A 21957-nucleotide genomic window follows, 5' to 3' on the forward strand; every position below is an offset into this window, starting at 1 on the left:
AGGATGTTCAGAAAAACGACATAAAAAAAAAAAAAAAACTAATGATAATAATAATCTTTGAAACATTATAAATCTCTTTAATATCACTTTTGATCAATTTAGTGCATAAATTATTTTTGAGTAAACGTATTAATTTATCGAACTTTCGAGTTTAAACTTTGCAAACAGAAGATTGACAGAAATGATGGTGAAGTTAAATTAAAGGGGGGGTGAAATGCTATTTCATGCATACTGAGTTTTTTACACTGTTAAAGAGTTGGATTCCCATGCTAAACATGGACAAAGTTTCAAAAATTAAGTTGTACATTTGAATGAGTATTTCTGTTCCAAAAATACTCCTTCCGTTTGTCACAAGTTTCGGAAAGTTTTTTTTTCGAGTATGGGTCTGTGTGACGTTAGATGGAGCGGAATTTCCTTATATGAGTCCTGAGGCACTTCTGCCGGAAGAGCGCAGGCTCCCGTATAGCAGATCACTGAGAGCACAACAGACTTCACTGATCAGAGCGAGAGCGTCACAAAATGTCACAAAAGGAGTGTGTTTTTGGTTGCCAGGGCAAGACAACCCTGCACAGATTACCAAAGAAAAAACAGCATTAAGGGACCAGTGGATGGAGTTTATTTTTACAGAGCATCAACGGAGTTGTGCAAGTGTTTTTGTTTGTTCCCTGCATTTCGAAGATGCTTGTTTTATAAACAAGGTCCAGTTTGATGACGGATTTGCGTATCGTTTATTTCTTAAGGATGATGCAATCCCAACAAAAAAGGGTCACGATTGTGAGTTGGAACCACAGGCGGTGAAATAAAACTGCTTAAAATATCTCTGCCTCCTTGTTAGTGCGTCCGCCTCCCATCGGAGACCCGGGTTCGAGCCTCGCTCGGAGCGAGTCATTGCTGCTGCTGCTCTCGTTCAGTTTCAGCCTTCACAGCTGTCACAGCTTCCAAACGCTCTCAACGCAACTGGTGCTCGTGATTCTTTAGCTCCGCCCACACGTCACGCCTCCAGGCGCTCGGTACAGACTATCTTTCTCTTATGAATATAATAAAACTAAAGACTTTTTGGAGTTATGAAGGATGCAGTACTACTCTATAGGTAATCAAGATTAACATGATATTGAGTGAAAACGAGCATTTCACCCCCCCTTTAATGGTAACAAAGATGTTATAATACATCTAAAATTATACAATGAAAAAAAAAAATTCAAAGCACAGCCATTCAGACATATTTTCTGTTACAGATACTGGGCAACCAATTGTATGCCTTTGACTTTCATTCCTCACTACTGCTGCAAAAAAAATAAAATTAAAAATAAATGGCCAAATTTTTCTGAATCTGAGGCTCTGTCGATCTACACTACACTGTTAACATGAATCTGTTCTGTATGTTATTTCATTAGACAAGAGTGTGTGCTCTCTCTGAATATTTAGTGACATTTCAGCAGGATCTTCAGCAGAAGACCGAACTGTCTGAGAAATAGTCTCTGGCATGTCATGACAGCATACATCCAGCACACGTCACAAACCAGAAGTGAGGCTTGACACAGAAAACCCCAGCATAGGAAGTGACACTCACCCCCACTGATGTGAGTGTGGCATCAGCATCATGACATCATCGATCAGGAACTAAACAGCTCATCTGTGACAGGAAAAGTTCACAACATCTCGGTTGATATTCTTTATTTGCCTTGAAAATTAAAGATGTGTTTGCCTGTGCAAATGTAATGTTTTCAGGTTACTAGATTTTCTAACTTCTATACAATAACAATATTTTAAAAAGTATTAAGATTCCAGGCAAATTATAAATATTTATGAAAAAAAAATCCTTTATGTTTTTAGATAATTTACTTTAGTAGTATTTTAAAAGTAATACATTCCTTATTTTTTTATTTATAATAATAATAATAATAATGTTGAGGTTGTTGTTGTTGACTTGGATTACAGCTGTTATACATTTATGTCTTAGAGACAATATTAATATTAATAATGGTTATATGTGTGTGTGTGTGTGTGTGTGTGTGCTCTTGTTTTTGTGCCATATCAGGACACAACTCTGTATAATGACATGGGTATGACACAGGTATTACAAGGAGAGGGTGACTTATGAAGACATAACCCCATAGTCCCCATTTTTTAAAACGCTTATAAATCATACAGGATGAGTTTTTTTGAGAAAGTAAAAATGCACAAAGTTTCCTGTGAGGGTTAGGTGTAGGGTTGGTGTAGGGCCATAGAATATACAGTTTGTACAGTATAAAAACCATTACGCCTATGGGATGTCCCCACTTTTCACAAAAACAAACGTGTGTGTGTATTGCTATATATAAAAACATAAAGGATATGACTTATGACTTTCCAGTAGAAACGTACATACTTATGTCTTAATTTAGTAACTTTCAAGAGTTAAACTCTTGAGCTTTTATTTTGTCGTAAATCTTACACTTCTGTGACAACAGCTTTACAAACATTTCTTATTACAGATCTAGTCAAAAAAAAAAAAAAAAAAAAATGCTGTAATCATCTGTCCACAAATATTTTACATTCAAAATCTAAACATGTAGTTCCAGAGGTTGTTCAAATCTGTATGAGCAACCCTTATCATTGCTTGGTTTATTTGCACCATTAATTATGTATTCTTTATTTAATGTGTCATTAAGCAAACACTTCCTTATACAAAGTGACTTGCACTTACTACTAGACTGCATTCCTGAGGCAACCTGGATCCCATTATTGCTCCAGTCCATTAATAACATCTTCCAGGCCTTCAACACAACAACACAACAAGCTTTGAGTTGCTAGCCTGGAATTTTAACTACTAATCTACACGATGCAGTATTTTCCAGTAATTATTGCTGATTTCTCACCCTTATGCCCTGAACATAGTCAATCCAAGTATGTGAATGCAAATGCTTCAGGCTGTGCTCGATTTCATGCATCAAAATTCTGGGAGTTGTACTGTGAATTCATAACCCATGTGAAAATGAAGTACATTTAACATACTTTTTAAGAAGAGTATATATTAAGAAAAGATTATACTTTAAAATAATATACTTAAAGGGGGGGTGAAATGCTATTTCATGCATACTGAGTTTTTTACACTGTTAAAGAGTTGGATTCCCATGCTAAACATGGACAAAGTTTCAAAAATTAAGTTGTATGTTTGAAGGAGTATTTCTGTTCCAAAAATACTCCTTCCGTTTGTCACAAGTTTCGGAAAGTTTTTTTTTCGAGTATGGCTCTGTGTGACGTTAGATGGAGCGGAATTTCCTTATATGGGTCCTGAGGCACTTCTGCCAGAAGAGCGCACGCTCCCGTAGAGAAGAGCACTGAGAGCACAACAGACTTCACTGATCAGAGCGAGAGCGTCACGAAATGTCACAAAAGAAGTGTGTTTTTGGTTGCCAGGGCAAGACAACCCTGCACAGATTACCAGACAAAAAAAAAAAAAAACATAAGGGACCAGTGGATGGAGTTTATTGGTCCCACTTTATATTAGGTGGCCTTAACTACTATGTACTTACATAAAAAAATAAGTACAATGTATTTATTGTGTTTATATTGTATTGTAAAACACTTTTGCTGCTATTGAGGTGGGATAGGGGTAAGGTTAGGGAGAGGGTTGGAGGTATGGGTAAGTTTAAGGGTGGGTTAAGGTGTAAAGTATGGGTCAACAGTGTAATTATACATGTAGTTACAGAAATTAAATACAGATGTAACTACATGTAGTTTTTTTTTAATATAAGTACAATGTAAAAACATTTATGTACACAATAAGTACATTGTACTAAATTATTAATTAAAATGTATGTACATAGTAGTTAAGGCCACTTTATATAAAGTGGGTCCAGTTTATTTTTACAGAGCATCAACGGAGTTGTGCAAGTGTTTGTGTTTGTTCCCCTGCATTTCGAAGATTTTTGTTTTACAAACAAGGCCCAGTTTGACGCCGGTTTGAACATCGTTTATTTCTTAAGGATAATGCAGTCCCAACGAAAAACTGCTTCAAATATCTCTGTGTTGTTAACTTAGCTATCCGCGCGTAAGCACATCAAGTAAACCTTGTACACCTTTAAAGAAAAAAAAAAGACGACATAAAGTGGAACTTAGTCATTTTCCAAAACCGCTAAGTGTAACGGAGGCCAGCGAGTAGTGCTGTGCAGGTAAACCTCCCCGATCTCAAGAGACGCATTAGCAACAGACGCTAGTGGCTGTAGCCATTTAGCCTCCTTGTTAGAGGAGACCCGGGTTCGAGCCCCGCTCGGAGCGAGTGCGAGGAGCGTCAGAAAGGACCCGGGAGAGAGGGGTTACATAAGCAAATATATACAGTTTCAATACATACCACATAGAGACGCTGTTGTAGTCTTTGCTGCTGCTGCTCTCGTTCAGTTTCAGCCTCGGAATTGACTGTTAGCCATGGTTTGATTTGGATGATGGTTTTTTTTTTCCTCACGGTAATGTCACAACTTCCACATGCTCTCAACTCAAAAGCCTACTGGCGCTCGTGATTCTTTAGCTCCGCACACACGTCACGCCTCCAGCCGCTCGTGTTTTTCGGAAAAAAAAACGGCTCAGACTATTTTTCTCTTATAAATATGATAAAACTAAAGGCTTTTTGGAGATATGAAGGATGCAGTACTACTCTATAGGTACTCAAGATTAACAGGAGATTGAGTGAAAATGAGCATTTCACCCCCCCCCCCCCCCCCCCCCCTTTAATGTGAACTGAATGTAATGTTTTTGGATACATAATTGTATGTTATTGTAATTAAATGAAAATGTCTTATGGTTTCATTCATATTAAATGCAAATAGTTGAACTTGGCCCACTGAAATAGCATGTAAATACATCTTTATATATATATTTCAGAAATCTGTAAAACAACCCTTTAGGAAACAGTCATGAAAGTATCTCTAAGTATACAAGCTTTATTTATGTATTTATTTATTTAAGTATCTTACAAGGGCACTTTCAATCCGATTAAACAAATCCGTTTTAATGAAAGATATTTTGAGGAAATTCTACTGCCCACTTGAGTACTAAGGTTTGTTAATGCCACATTATGACGTATGCTAAGTATGTAGGACTACCTGCTTGCAATGCTAAAGATTCAGGCCTGTTTCTGGTCTACTATAGACAGTGTTTCGCATCACATCTGGATATGATCCACATTCAATAGTTCAAGGTAATCACAACATTAAGGGGCACATCCTTTTTAAGACTTTTAATGCTGTAAATTTGGAAAAACATGATAAAACACATTCTGATCTAATCAGTTTAGTTTAATTAAAACACTCCTGCTGGTATTATGAACTGTGTTTCTCATTGTCATGTATTGTTTTCTTTGCTCTACTGGAACTAAAAGCTATGTAATGAAACACATTAATCTTCTGAATGGGAATGCATAGAGGTCATTGCCACAGGTGATGGTCTTATGCATTAATGATATTGATTTTCCATTAATTCTTTACATCAGGGATGTTTTTTGTGGTCACTTGCATGGGCTTGAATTTACTGTTCTTGTATAGTCTTATTTCACTGGATGTTTTCCTTGAATTTCCTTCATAGATGATCCTTACACTTGCCTGAGCAAGGTTAAATCTCTGATTTTCATGCATGCGCTTCATTTGGCACACACAAATTAATCTCATCCAAGAGACATTAAAGATGTTAAGGTGATGGGCCAAAACTGATGCCCTGTTTGCATTGCCTGTTCCAAAGCCAGCCACATTTTAACCATCTTCATTATTTTTAACTCAATCAATGTAATTGTTTTTAAAATGAACAGATTTATTCTGAGCAGTTTGGGATTCGAAATTCGAATAAATGTGCAAATAAGTAGTCATGAACTAGGCCATGATTTTTTTTTAGGAATGCACCCTAATGGCCAGAGGTGAAGGTGTACCAAGCACCTGATAGGCCAAAGAAATTGCCTCAATGACCCAATTACTAATTGTTTGCTTAGACACCAGGGATCCCATCCTGAGTGACCCAAAACACACCAATAACTGGTCAAACCTCCTCCATTGAGAGGACTTCCAAACATACATCCAAAGTCTGTAAAGGGCAAAGCAAATGAAGCCTCTCTTGGTCTGCTGACTCATGTGGTGGAGGACAGAAGGCTTGTAAAAATATTGACCAGGCTGCATTCTTTGGGACCTTAGGCACATAACCTGGTCTAGGATGCTGGATGGCTTTCACTCTACCAGGACTGAACTCCAAGCAGGACTGAGGGACAGAAAAAGCTTGAATGTCCCCAACTTGCCTGAGGGATATAATAGCCATCAGGAAAACCATCTTTAGCGTGAGATGTTTCTCTGACGCTGTTTCCAATGGCTCAGAGGGGGCCAGGGATAACCCCTCGAGAACCATTGGACTGGCATGAGCAGCAGGCCTCATCCTTCGTGCACCATGAAAGAACCGTGCTACTACTAAATGGTGCCTCCCCAGAGGCACTAGAACACTAGAACCGCCAAGGGGTAGATTTTACCCGTGGCTGTTTTTCAAATGTACATAACAGATTTAAAATAACACATTCAAGTCTCCCAGTCATTGACTTTTACTAAAATGATGTAATTTTTTCTTCTCAAAAATGTGCCATTGACTTGCATTTTATGAATCACCAAGGACCACAGATTCAGCTAAATATTCTTTACTGGTATACTCGAGAAAAAAAAAGTAACCTTTATCTTGTATGGCCTGAGAGTAAACTAACAACATATTTTTTTTTTTTTTTTTGAGTGAATTATCCCTATTTATCCAAAAGTGTTGGACAATAATAATGTAAACTAGTGTAACGGTGTAAACTGGTGTAAAGGTACGTGTTTTCGTACTGGACCGTTTCGGTACAGGGCTTTGGGTACGGTGCACGTGTGTACCAAATGACCGAATGCAATATTTTGTGTGCGGAACATAGGTAAATTTTTGTGTTTCCAAATGAACATATTAAGTGGGGGAAGTTTCAAATCCCGCCCTTCAACTGATTCTAGGACTGGTGACACACTGGCTGCGTGGCGTGAGTGTGGCGTGCCGGCTGCTTCGCGTTTTCTGTGTCTTTACATACCAGAATCGTGCCTGACGCGGTGCTGGCGCGCTGCTGCTGCTGTAGGTGACAGGGAGGCCGCCGACAGACCAGGATCTTGTCTTCACGACAACAATATCTATACTTCATGTTGAGCATAAATATAAAGCCTACTGATAAAGGACACCGTCAACAGTATTGACGGCAAAATAGACTATGTTTGACAGGTGCAATATGCCAGTGTGTCAACGGCCTAAGGTTTGAAAAGGCATCACGTGAGTGTGAACACCACTACAACTAGGAAAATAAAATGATTGTAATTCAAACGCAGCTCCCGTCGGCATTTAAACAGACCTTTGCTCTTAATTCCAATCGGTCCAACTCAATAACGAAATCTGAGCAGGCCTATAAGCTGGGATTGGTAATGCTGCACTGTAATCATAGTTATTTATTTATGTTTTTCATTATATTTTATTATATGATATTGGTTTGAGACTGATTTTATTTAGTGGAGAACTTTGCAGCAGTATTTTATTTCTTATTATTTTATTTTATTTTATATATATTTTATTAAAAAGTATTTTAAAAAAAGTGTAAACAAATTGTAAAAAAAAAGTTTCTAGTAATAAACAACCCTTACGTACTGAACCGTGATTTTTGCGTACCGTTACACCCATATTTTAAACAGTTGAATGCCTTTAATACAGCATTCAACCTTCTTTCAGTAGTTACTGACTGAACTTACTGTATGAACAGGCTACAGCTGAATGTCGTAGATGTTGAAGGGAATCTGATTTTCACTCTTCTCTTCAAAACTCCTCATAGTATTTTGATAATATTGAAATCTGTTTATTGTCGGTTGATGTTAAATTTAATCTTGGTGCTGTCAAGGTTTTATGACCATGACTCCACCTTTTTTCATATTTTAGCACTGGTGTCTGTTATTACAGAAGTTGCAGTTCTTTCATAAATGCTGGATTTGTGAAATCTGTGGTTGGTTTTTGTGGAGTATTTCTGTGCTGTTTGGACACAGTCCTGCTTAGCGACGGATGGTTCATGTCATTCACTTTCAGTTTTGACCACATTTCTTCTTTGCTGAGGAAATCTTCCCATGCTTTGTGTTCAGTGTCATAATTGTAAAGAGAAAGGAGCAAAGAGAAGCTTGTGGTAAACAGACTACCGTGATCTGCCTCTTTTTGGACGTCTGACAAGTCACTCATTTCATGGGCCACTTGTTCTAAACACAGCTGAACACTTTAACTACACCTTAATTTTTGATGAGTAATATGCATTGCTAAGAATCTATTCAGACTTTTTTTTCATTATTTTTTGTTTTATTTTTGCACCCTCATATTCCAGATTTTCAAATCGCTGTATATCGGCCAAATATTGTCCGATCCTAATAAACCATACATCAGTGGAAAGTTTATTTTTTCATCTTTCGGATTATGTTTAATATATATATATATATATATATATATATATATATATATATATATATATATATATATATATATATATATATTAATACAAAAAATGACACTTAAACTGGTTTTGTGGTCCAAATTATATTGACTGAGAATTTATTTTCTCCAACACCTGTACATATTTATTTATTAATTTATGTATTAACGTAGAAATACCTGAAAAACCACCCTCAACCCCCACATAAAGTAGTGTGTGAAACAACCACTCACTTTGTTGGCAACCGAACCCAACCCTGGGGTAGTGATATTGATAAATACGGTGTGTGTGTGTGTGTGTGTGTGTGTTTGAGTTTGGAGAGTGATGCAGCTTCATGCGTGTGTCCTCTCAGAGGAAGCACACGGTTTCGCAGTGACCCCTCTGGGCACCATATGGCCCTCTTTCCTTCTGAACAGGAGAAGGCGGAGCATCTGCTCAAAGTTTGATGTTTCCAGCTCCTGGCAGAGATCGAGTAGATTTGTCTTGATTTCACTGATACAGATCACATAATGATGCTTTCCACTGAAGCCAAGTAAAAGGAAATTCACTGACAATATATCACGTTTAATTCTACACAGTGGTGTTAATTAGTGGCTGATATATTAGTGGCCTAATTTTCTTGCATCTAGTACTGTATATCTTGAATTTTGGGTGTATGTTTGGTGACATTTTTGACACAATCCCACAATAATTTCTGACACGTGGTCCTAAAACTATGGGGCCTTAACAAACTTCCAAGGGGGCCTCAAGATGATTATTAAAGCGTTAGAATTAACTAAAACAGGTACACATTTTAAATAATTAATATACATCTTTCTAGTAAAGCTAAGTTCTAAAACATTTTGGGTGGAGGGGGCCTTCAAATATTGTTGTGGATAATAGGGGGACACTGAATTCAATTATTTTGAGATCTGCTGGTATAAATCACATTCTTTATTTAATTATTTGCTTAGTTATTGATTGCACTTGAAGCAGGCAGGTACTTTCGATTGCATTAATGATGGTTGTAAATAAATCACACAAAGCACGGGTAATTTAGTGGTAATCCCCACTGTTGTGGTCTTGACTGGTCTTGTAACAAAATCCAGAGTCCACTTAGTCTGAGACCTAAAGACAATCATGCTACTCTATTCCAAAATAATTCTACAATTTTAATCATTATAATTGTTTTATTTTTATCAGTATATTTCATTTTTGCTGAGCAAAATTTTTTGGATGTTCTTGGATGTTGCTTAGAAGGCAGTATAAGAAAACCAATAAACACAAAAAGAACCCTCAAAAACAGATTTTTTTTTTTGGTGGACAAAAAGTGATTCCAGAAAGTCAACAGGTCTGACATGAACTTGTGATTCCAAGTTCTTTCCATTTTAGTGCATGATATTCATCGGACAGTCATTGAACATAGAAGCATCTGAAACCATATCTGACAATTAAGATTATAAAACAACGGGGTAAATCTGTTTGAATTAATATCCAATTCATTGTAGTATAATAAACAAATGAATAAATACAATTTAATGACTAAGTATATATTTGTTTGTGCCATGTTTTCAATGCAACTTTCAACATGAAATAAATCAATACATGCATACATACATACATACATACTCTATTTAAATGCCTACATACTCACTTAACCTGTATTAAGGCAATAATCCATTAGTCTTTTTGGTACAGACAGTGTTTCTGAAGCTTAATCGTGCCGTTGTATATTTTTTAAAACACTTTAATTTTGTACTTTCTTCACAAGGGATATGTGTAAATACAGACTATATAAAATAAGTGTTAGTTTGAATATGCAGTCGGGCCGTGCCTGTCTCTCTATCCCAGAACAGGGACAACAATGTGATGTGTCATTGGGCTCAAATCCAGATGACAGCAGGAGACGGCGTCCCCTCACCACAGGCCTGTTTTTAATTCATTAGTGTAACCCCATTAATAACTGGATGTGGGACTTATCCAGGCTCCAAAACACACCCTGCATTACTCCCAGCAAGGGCAATAACACTGGAGGGCTTCACCCGCCCCTCAGAGACTGTCCTGTCCCTGCCCAGTGTCCCGAACACCTCTTCCTGTATGTGTGTGATCTCATGACGTCAGCTAGGGGCCGCGCTTCAGAGCCACCACACATCCTTGTTACGGCCCCACTGTTGTTCTGAACCTTTGTGATGCTGAGCTTTACGCCCCAGATGTCTTTCCAACAAAAGCTTCCCGATGCCCGCAGTCAGCAAAACACTTATCACTCGACTCCTGGCTCAAGTGCTTCTCCCAAAGAAAAGCAATCAGCACACTTGGCAGACGCTGAGCATCAAGTATCTGATTTTCACAAATCATATTCACACAGTCACTGAGGCCCAGAACGGCCATATTGGTTGTGATTTCAATGACACCGCACAACAGAGAAACATGGCAATGTGTGAAACATAAGCTCGCTTTTCTTTGAGAATATGCAAATACTGGAAATGTTTTAGTAGGTTTGCACATACAAACACAGAGAATGAACAAACGACTCAACCTAATTATTACACTTTTATAGTACATTATTTTCTCCAGTCATAATAGGACAGAACTTAAGCTTGGAAGGCCTAGTGCAAACGTAGTACACTTTAGCATACTTTTAAAAAAGGAATATTTATAATAGAAATTATAATACTTTATATATATAAATAATACTATGTAAAGATTACTACTACTATGATTTCAGACACTTAGCTGCATGTTAACTGAAATTAAATGAAGGTTAATAGCTTTAATTTATATATATTTATATATATATATATATATATATATATATATATATATATATATATTTTTTTTTTTTTTTTTTTTTTTCACATGCTTAAGTAGTTCAGTTGTGTTCATAATAATTACATTTCTATTGAAACTTGTATGTGATGTATTTCAAAGTTGCGATTTAGTAGCTTATATTTTAAATTAACTTAAACGTAACAAATATTTAACACATCAAAATAAGTGAACTTCTTTAAAGCATGAAAAAAGATTAAAACAATATGAATGTACTTTAAAGTAAAATTATTATGAAGTGAACTTTTTACAAAGTGAATTTAAGTGTGTTAAGAAACATTCATAAAAGTGCATTTAAGTACACATAAGTGGCTTTTTATTTCATTATTATAATATCAGTTAAAGTACATATACTTTATATAAATAGTATGTATACTTTTAAGATTTGAAGTACACTACAAAGTACACTAAGTACAAATAGAAATATCATATTCAATATTCATATAATCAACTTTGTTCAGAGTTGTTTGTTTGTATCTCTTTTCCTTGGCACAAAAATTGTCTTCATCATTCCTGAGGCTCTGTTCATTTCAGATCATTTAAGGCCATCGTTTGTTTGTTTTTTTGTTGTTTGTTTGTTGGATTTACACCTTGACAGTGAATGTGTACCGCAGTCTGTCTCTCTCTCTCTCTGTGTGTGTATGTGTGTGTTTCTTGCATTGCCAGTCACACGGCAGTGAAACAAGTGTGCATCAGCATTGCTTAGCCTGATAAAAGCTGGCAGGCCAGAAGCACTTTACTGTCTGCCTTGATGCACCTGGAGAGATCTGCTCAAACCTGCCTGTCTGCTTGCACCTGCCAAAACTCTGTTCAATTATTCACATCACCAGCATCTTGATAAACATCCACAACTTCTAAAATTAGATTTAAACCAGATACAGAATCTAGCATCAGATCAACATTCAGAGCATCTGAATATGGAGGCTTGTGATGTGTTCATATGTGACATTTAAACGTTGACCGTTCATCAGTAAACGGCAAAACAGATCACTAAAAATAATACAATTATTCAGGAGCTTCTTTTTTTTTCAGTATTATTTAAACATTTATTATTATTATTTTTCCTTTTAACTGGCATTCATTTCTATTTATATTAAGAACACATGATAAAAATAAATAAAAATAAAAATCCAACACTGCAGAGTTTGTACACTAACAAGACACTAATGAGACACTAACAAGTGATTATGAGAGCACAAAAACTGAACGATGCACATAAACTTTTCTTGTAAAGCATTTCTTTTGAAGTTTATGTACAAATTATGTGAGCTTTTAAATGTTCACCTCAATTCTATGCCGGTGTTCATAATGACAATGTCAATATTAATTGAGGTTTCCTGCAACAGTCATAATCTTATTAAGTGTGGTAAATATTATTTAACTGTAAAGTGAGAGCAAAGCTTTTAGTAAAGCTGTTTTCTATGTGATATGCATTTAGCAGACGCTTTTATCCAAAGCGACTTACAGTGCATTCAGGCTATCGATTTTTACATATCATGTGTTCCCGGGGAATCGAACCCACAACCTTGCGCTTGCTTGCTGATTTGCTGCTCAATAAATATTTCAGATTATAATCAGTGTCTGTCTGTCTGTATGTTTGTCAAAGCTCAGCAACTACCTTTTGACATGCTAGAAACATCATAAAAAATCCCAGAATTCACCAGTAGCACCCTAGAAACTGCGTAACAACTTATTAGCAACCATCTTGCAATCATATAGCAATGCCAATGTAGCCATCCACCATACCCTGGCAACCAACTAGGAATCACATAGCAACACCTAGCAGCTGGCTTGCAAACACATAGCAATGCCCTCACAACCATCAAAAAACCCACAAGCAACCCCCTTGCAACCACCCAGAATACCCTATGAGTTGCCTAGCAACACCTTACCAACAACAAAGGAATACCCTAGCAACTGCACAGCAGTACAGTCGCCAACAAGCTCCCATAATTCCCTAGAAACCACATCACAACACCCTAGCAACCACACATCTGTTTGAGAGACTGCATGAACTTAAGTTTTTTACAACTGTTTCAAACTTTCTGTCTGGGCCAACAAAATGGGCGACACGGAACAGAACAAGACACCTTAAATCGTAAAATTTGATAGTAAGAAAAAACTAAAAAAATAACAGCACACCTCCAAAAAAAAAAAGTGGTATTATTTTTATATTTAAGATTTAATTTGACTTATTTTGATATATCAAATAAAACTAATTGAAAATGTAAAAAAAAAAAATATTGATTTTTCAAGTAATATACATATAACTTAACTATAGTAATAAGACTTAACTGTGCTTCAAAATCTAGTGAGAAGTACAGGTAAATAAGTGAAAAAGATATGTTGTCAAATATAAGAGGTGCCTAAAGTATAATGAACTATTTCAGTATTAGCAAAATATGCATATTAGACCCATGCTTCACTGCACACTTTTCAAATTAAATATTAGCACATTTTAATGCCACGTGGACATCTTATTATATGCTGAAATGGAATCACTGCCATTCAGGGGCATGAGCTTTATTAAAAAGCACAAAATCACCCACTCCAAACAGAGCTGTGTTTCCGTTTGCTTTGTAATTCTCTAATAAGTGTGCGTAACATGGGCTCTTTCTGCCAATGTTGTGTGTTAAGTCTCCAGCCATTAATGAGACCTGTGCTAATGAAGGCTGGTCGTGGGACTCACTGGATCTGACAAAAATGCTCATTTAGTTATCCTCTGCCTTCTCAGTGGTGAGAGATCATTTCATAGCCCTCAGAAATGAAACATTTATTATGAGGGAGAGGTGGGTTAACACTGTTCATAGAATGAGAGCGGTGTCACAAGTTATAAACAGGGTCGTGGTCTTCGAGAAAATACACACGTAAATATTGCCAGCAGAGCCACTTATCCAAATGATATTGCTTGTAGTTAAATTTTGGGGATGTGGTCATGTACAGCATATTTACGTTCCTGTTTATTACTGCATCTTGTGTAATATCTTTCATTCACTTCTTTATACTAAATAAGTTTTTTCTGAATCAAGAATTGTGAGATATAAGATCAGAATTGTGAAATATAAACAGAATTGCAAGATATCAAATCAGAATTGCAAGACATAAACTAAGAACTGTGAGATACAAAATCAAACGAGATATAAAAACAGAATTGTGAGATATAAACTCAAAATTGAGAAATATAAACATAATTGAGATATAAACTTAAAATTGTGAGATACAAACAGAATTGTGAGATATAAATGTTAAATTGTGAAATATAATGATAATTGAAAAATATAAACTCAGAACTTTGAGATATAAATATAGAACTGTAAGATTTAGACTTAAAATTGCAATATAGAAATATAATTGCAATATATAAACTAAACATTACGGAAATTAACATAATTGCAAGATATAAACTTAAAATTGTGAGATATAATCAGAATTGTGAGATATAAACATAACTGTGAGATATAAACTCAAAACGGCAAGATATAAACAGAACTGAGATATAAACTCAATTTTGAAATTTTAACAAAATTTTTAGATATAAACTCAAAATTACTAGCTACAAAATTTTGAAATAATTTTGAGTTTACATTTTACAATTTTGATCTTCTTTTTTTCCAGAAATCAGAATAGTAAGGAAAAGAGTAAAAAAATGTGAGATGAAGTGTCACAATTATTATTATTTTATTTATGTATTTATGTATTGATTTTTTTCTTTTTCATGGTGGAAACAACCTTCCATAAAATACAGTATAAAACATGAACAGAACTGATTTGAGCAACCCTCCACAAACACTGCAGGATGAGACTTGCTCTGATGTTTAATGCATTTGGTTTAGGGGTTTGTTCTAGGTACGAGGAGCTGTAATAGCGATGCTTGCCCTAGTAAACACTACTGATAAGGAAATAGATCGCACATGTCCCTCAGCACGCTGTGATCGCAGTGATGCAGATGAATGAGACACTAAAAGATCTGACTGTAAAAATCCTGTGAGAGTAGCGCACAGTTTCTGTCCATGTGAATTAAACTGTATTACAAACCACAGAAACATCATAATATCTGTCTTCAGGTGCTTCACAGCAAGAACAGCAGGCTGTGATGTTTCAAAATGTGACAAATGTGTTAAGCTTCCTATTGTAAGAATGTTTTGTTCTGACTGTCAAAACATCTGTCACTTTCTAACGAAATGCACAGAAGCTGAATCAACAAACGGTGTGATGCGTTGATGAACCATCATTTCAAGCAAACATTCCAAGCAGATTAAAAATTACAACCTATATAGTTAAAATTTTGCATAAGCCAATCGTTTCATACTGTTTTTCATTAAATAAAATATAAAAAAATAACTAAACAATTATGCATCATCTGATTACTGATTCTTATAGGTCATTGCAGAATTCTAAGGTCAAATAATTTAGCATAATTATGTTGAATAGAAGTATTGACCGTAATCTCAGTAAGAAATATATTACATTTGTACTACAGCTGTACTTGTCTCATTTCATTCCCTGCTCTCGTCTCACATTAAAATATAAAAATGCCAATAAATATTTTATGTACATTTATTTATTAATTCAGTAAGTATCATGTAATGCGTAGGATAATGCACCACCAGCCTTGCTTTAGCAAAGTAAACTCTGACAGGGTGGATCCCAACTGACTGTACATTATTTAATACATATTTAATTAAATCGATATAGTCGTTTTTACCAATGAACTACAATGTATATTTTTTAATATATAAGAATACTACACAGCATTTTTTTAAAGACATTACCATTAAAATCATAAATTAAAAATATATAAATATGAAATATATGTGTATAAACAATGAGTCCAGGCAGTAAAAAAGAAGACTGTTATTGTGAATTGTTATAGGTAATAATATTAGTTATTTATTGTTTGTTTGTTTGTTTGTTGATGGAATAAATGCAGACTTTGAAATCACAAACATAACTAAATAAATAACTAAATAAATAAATAAATAAATCATACGTACATAATCCAACCTTTTTGACCTGTTTTTGTTTGTGCTTGATCTGTACATATTTCTCTCCTGATTCAGACAAACCGACTTTTCATTATAGGAAGCCATGTAAAGTTAAAAATAGAATCTTAATGATGGATTTGTTTTTGATAAACACACATCTTTTGCCTTCACAAGACATTCATTGATGGACTGTTAATTACTTATGAATCATCGTGATGTTTCTGTCAGCTGTCTGGACTTTATTTCTTACGGCACCCAGTCACTGCAGAGGCTCCATTGGTGAGCTAGTGATGGGATGCTAATGCTTCTTCAACAATCTCATCTATATCTTAGTAAATTTTCAGCATTACTGCTTTAAGTCAAATTTGCACAGTTGTTATTTTAATTCAGCGGATAATTTTAGACGCAACATATGAGTGCTGTGAGTGACTTCTACAGAGCTGTTTCATTGCTAACAAGCCCTGAAATGAGAGCAAACTGAGATTTATAATGAGACCCAGCACTAGAAATGAACGTGAACGGAATACCTAATAAAATAAATACCTTGCTCTTGTCTTCTGAAATGAAATTTCTGCTCACGGCTGTGTCGCGTAGTCACCGACAAACATGTCATTCATTCTGACAAAGACGACGGCGACAATGCCACTGATTGAGAGTTTGTTCGGCAACAGCCTCTGGCTCCAAACGAACTAAAACCCACTTCAGTAAGTCAGCCACCAGTCACACATGAAGGTGGCGTCACTTCAGGTGGGCATCAGTCAGACGCTGGCATACAAACAGACAAACAAACAGCACGGACACAAATATGAATAGCGGCTTTTGCTCTTTTAACCGCTTGACTCATAAAGAAACATCCAGCGTTTTTTTTTCCCCATAACTCGAACAGACAAACAAATAAATCTATAAATAGATTATGTAAAATGCTAAGTTTAAATGTGACCATCTACAGTGGGGCTCGAAAGTTTGGGCACCCCTTGCAGAATCTGTGAAAATATGAGTAATTTTCAAAAAATAAGAAAGATCATACTAAATGCATGTTATATTTTATTTAGTACTGTCCTGAGTAAGATATTGTGCATAAAAGATATTAACATTTAGTCCACAAGACAAAAAAAAAATGCTGAAATTATTAAAATAACCCCACTCAAAAGTTTGGGAACCCTTGGTTCTTAGTACTGTGTTCTGTTCCCTGATGATCCTCGACTGTCTTTCTGTTTTGTGATGGTTGTGCATGAGTCCCTTGTTTGTTCTGAACAGTTAAACTGAGCAGCGTTCTTCAGAAAAATCTTTAAGCTCCTGCAGATTCTTCAGTTTTCCAGCATCGTTGCATATTTGAACCCTTTCCAGTAGTGACTTTATGATTTTGAGATGCATCTTTTCACACTGAGGACATTTGAGGGACTCAAACACAACTATTTAAAAAGATTCAAACATTCACTGATGCTCCAGAAGGAAACAAGATGCATTAAGAGCTGGGGGTGAAAACTTTTGAACACAATGAAGATGGCCAAATTTGTCTTATTTTGTTGAAATAATTTTTTTTTTCCATTTAGTTCTGCCCTTCGTAAGCAACAGAAGATACTTTTTTTTTTTCCGGTACACAAATTAAGTACAATTTACCTTGATCTTCAAATTCCAAAAGTTTTTAGTATGATCTCTCTTATTTTTTGAAAATTACTCATATTTTCACAGATTCTGCAAGGGGTGCCCAAACTTTCGATCCCCACTGTATACGCTGCTCTCCTATTCTGTGTGCGCTCACTGGCTGTTCTCTCCTCTGTCATCAAGGTGACCTGCATTTTACATCCTATTATCAAGCCTCCACTTCTAGCATTACGCTTTTAAAGCAGCTAGTCCTATTCGGTGATAATGCAATTTAGCTGGAGCCGACACAAAAAACACCCTCCCTACAAGAAAATGAGCATCGTTATGGAAAACAATGCTGCTGATGTTTATGGCTGAAGTTATAAATGGTTTGTCCTGCCACTGTTCATCCAGGATTACGAGGGCAGGCGGCCAAAAAGGCCTAATGTATTTAAAGTGACACATTAAAAGGATAAACAGTAGCTTTATCTGCAAAGTACATTGACTTTCGTCGAAAAGCAGCAAAATCCCATTAATGAAGCAGTTGGCCAAGTGATTACACATCTCAGCATCACGAGGGGCAGAGCCACCATGTTGGAGAGGAAACCAGGTCATAATCATACACACATAAGATTTCTAATCCAGGGTGCAGGGCTGGGAAACCGGCTCCGGTCTAGACCTCTTTTCTAGTCCATTCTTGTACAGGCCGGGGGACTGTCTATTACAACTGCTTACGAGAAACAAAGACCGACTACACCTCATACATACAACATTGTTCTTCTGTATTTAACAGACACTTATCTAAGATGATTTGCTGAAGACTTACTACCGGTTCAGTCCCAGTTCAGCGATACTCTGACACTTATTGCTCACAATGCTGTGTGTCTCAGATACGCATCTTTCACCCTAGGGCCTGTTTTCACCTAGTCACTTCATGTGTTTTCTCTGATCAGATAACATTCTGATCATGAAACGACCAGGTTTAAATGCCCTCCGAAACGCTTTGGAGACGGATTTAAATCTGATCACTCAAGGAGGCGGTCTGGGAAGAATTCCATATGAAACTGTTGAAGTGTAAATGCATCTGGTTGCTGAAACCACATATGCCAATTTTACACCTCCAAAAAATGTTGATATAATAAATGTGTGAGTACGTTATAGGCTATTTGACACGTCATAGCCACGTCAAGACAGCACTAATGCAACACTGATCACCACAGATGAGTAGCTGAGTATCTCTTCAGAAAACTGACACACATATGAAACTAAAAGTAAGTCTCAGATGATTAATAGTAAAGTTGTGGGACTAAACAACTAAATTAGCTGATTAACTGCTTTCGTTGACCTGAACTCTGTTACATTTGCATATAGCATGGAAATTAAAGATCAAATTTATATATGTTTTGCAGAGACACATTTTTTTTTTTTTTAAATCAGCCAAATAGCAGTCAGATCAGAAATTTTGTGAATTTGTTTACATTTCCTGAGCATGTTACTGGCTGCATTTTTACAAAACAAATTAAATTTGTGGTTTATTTTGCATTCATCTGAAACCATTAAACTTTGCTTTTTTGAAAATAAAGATTATTTGTTGGAATCCATACTCAAAAAATGATCTGTTTTAAATAAATAAATAAATAAATAATGGGTAATTTTGGCAAAAAATGTTTGCCCCAGTGGTCTGGGCTGTTTTAACCCAAATATTGTTTTACACTTATAACTGCTAGGTATTAAAACTGCTTAACCTGAAGTGGATTATAAATTAAAATGACTTTAACCACATAAAATCAGAATGACAACAGTAACAACATGAGCAACAGTAATCATCAAAAGGTAACATAGGTAAGAACAGCATGAAATGGACGGAATATAGGAAAAAAATAAATAAATTTACTTTAAATTTTAAAGTAAGAAAAAGTGCAAATCGACTTATACAGCCCCTCAACATTGTGACCAAAATAAAATAAACAAGCAAACAAATAATAATAATTAAATTATTATTTATCATTATTATTATAAAGTTATATATATAAATTATTATTCTGCCACCATTAATAGTCCCACTGCAGCCAAGCCAAGAAACTGAAATCATTGTGTAAATACTTAAAGTAAGGATTTAGGAGCAATAATAAGGGTTTAAAGAATCAGATAACTCAGTGTTCCATAAAAAAATAAAATCTTTCTAAGATTTGCTCTTTGAAAGATTATTTGGGGAAGCAAAAGTGTAGTTATCCTGTGGCATCACTGTGAAAAACCACTTCTAAAACATATATAAAAATAAAAAAAAGCTGTACTATATCCTTTCATTGGGTTACATAAACCCATTCCAAAGGTTACGGAGTCTGTGACTAGGAGCTCAGCAGACAGTTTATGTTGTTGTTGTTTTCTCTAAATGTTATGTGCTTATATGAGCAGCCTTTCTGAAGCAACAGACTGAGTGAAAATGAGTTTTACTCAGCTGGACAAATACTTGACAATCAGCTGGTAGTGTCAGGATCAGCAGGAAGGGACTCAAATGCACTGTGAGGGAATCAAAGATTTCTTGAAAACACACAAATTCTCAAATCACAGGGGTACACCATCTTGAGACAGCTCGACCAGCAGGTAGAGAACTATGCCCCAAGAGGTAGTGGAGGGCGCTATGACAAAAGATTTATATCACAGTATTTTTCAAAATTATACTGGTTTCATGTTTTTTTCATGCACGACCTTGTGTAACTTATTTTCTACTGATTGAGAAAGGAAATAGGCTACTGCAATAGATTGACTTAGAATGCCCTATTTTATACTGTCATGATGAGTGAATATTGTAGAAAAATTCCACTCTAAATAGCGAAGAAACATAACCAATTAATACATGTTAACCAGGAGTCACTCTCATTTATAATCATGACATCTTCCAACTGAATCATAGCTAAAGCCCCGTTCACACCCCCAGCGACTTTTTTGCTGCTTGACGCAAGATTCGTGCTGTGAAGATGCTTGTGGGTGTTTCTACTGCTTGCTCTTACACTATTGGTAGACTGCACGTCTTGACATATCTTTAGAAGATGTAATCACAAATATATATTTGTGTATTCTCTGCTTATTTGCATAAAGTTGAAGAATTCTCAACTTTAGTCACTTGACTCGTATCGCTTGGCGCGCCCACATTCCGTCACTAACGGTCACTGTCGCTCGTGTCACTGGAAGTCGCCAACTCTCCATTGAAAATGCATGGGATTATGTCGCTCTGTTGATGTGTGTCACTGGCGGTGCGAACGGGGCTTATGGCAAAAAAAAAAAAAAAAAAAAAAACACTAAAGTTGCTAAATCTAGCGCTGAAGTCATGCTCGTGTGTGTGAGTCAGGGGAGCTGATGGCAGTGGGTGGTGGATACAGTGTTGCCAACTAATTTTCAGAGAAAGTTGCTAAAGGAAGGTCAATTTGTTGCTTAAAGTTGCTTAATGACTTTCTGATGTCACGATTCAAGACTGCGATGACATCAAATCGAAGCAAAAACAAAACATATATATATTTTTTTTTAATATAGATTTTTTTTGTAAAATAGTATGCATAATATAAATATAAATAACTGTATTTTAAATACATTGAATTATTAAAGACTTACACATTTTTGAATGATTACAATTTAGTTGTTTTTTTTTTTCTAATAGCTAATAAACTAGTAATACTACACATTCTCAACAATTATGTTTTAAGCGGTGTATTAGTAGTTAGTTTGTATGCTACACTCTAAGAAATGTCTGTAAAAATAGGACACGATCTAGTATGTTAATATGAAATCATTTTCCGTATTGGTTTTTTACCTGCATTTTAAATTGCACATTGTGTTTTTGGGTTACAGTGGATAAATGGATAATGTCCTGGAAAATTACTAGTGTCTTTTCCATTTTTCTTACTAACTGAACAACAATCACAGGTACAAGCTACTAACAAAGTGTATCATAAATGAAAAAAATATTAAATTATTATTATTATTATTAAATTGAACAAGTGCAAATAGCAGCTAACTTAATTAACGTGATGTGTGTTCTGCTCAGGCATCTTTGTTTTCCTCTTTTTGTGTAATTTGAATGGGAAATGTGTTATTTTTTATTGTCTGGGT

At 35.6% G+C, this 21957-nt stretch overlaps 3 protein-coding genes across 3 annotated transcripts in view; 1 reads left to right on the plus strand and 2 right to left on the minus strand.

Moving 5' to 3' along the window:
- LOC127951240 (small integral membrane protein 22) overlaps window positions 1–21957 on the plus strand; it is a 43885-nt gene that overhangs the window by 20382 nt on the left and 1546 nt on the right. The window lies entirely within an intron of this gene.
- LOC127951226 (protein rogdi homolog) overlaps window positions 1–21957 on the minus strand; it is a 48675-nt gene that overhangs the window by 18411 nt on the left and 8307 nt on the right. The gene's annotated exons all lie outside the window — the stretch shown is intronic.
- LOC127951181 (cytokine-like nuclear factor N-PAC) overlaps window positions 1–21957 on the minus strand; it is a 53077-nt gene that overhangs the window by 11627 nt on the left and 19493 nt on the right. The gene's annotated exons all lie outside the window — the stretch shown is intronic.

The sequence above is a fragment of the Carassius gibelio genome, chromosome A3, assembly GCF_023724105.1.
Source record: "Carassius gibelio isolate Cgi1373 ecotype wild population from Czech Republic chromosome A3, carGib1.2-hapl.c, whole genome shotgun sequence".
Taxonomy (NCBI): domain Eukaryota; kingdom Metazoa; phylum Chordata; class Actinopteri; order Cypriniformes; family Cyprinidae; genus Carassius; species Carassius gibelio.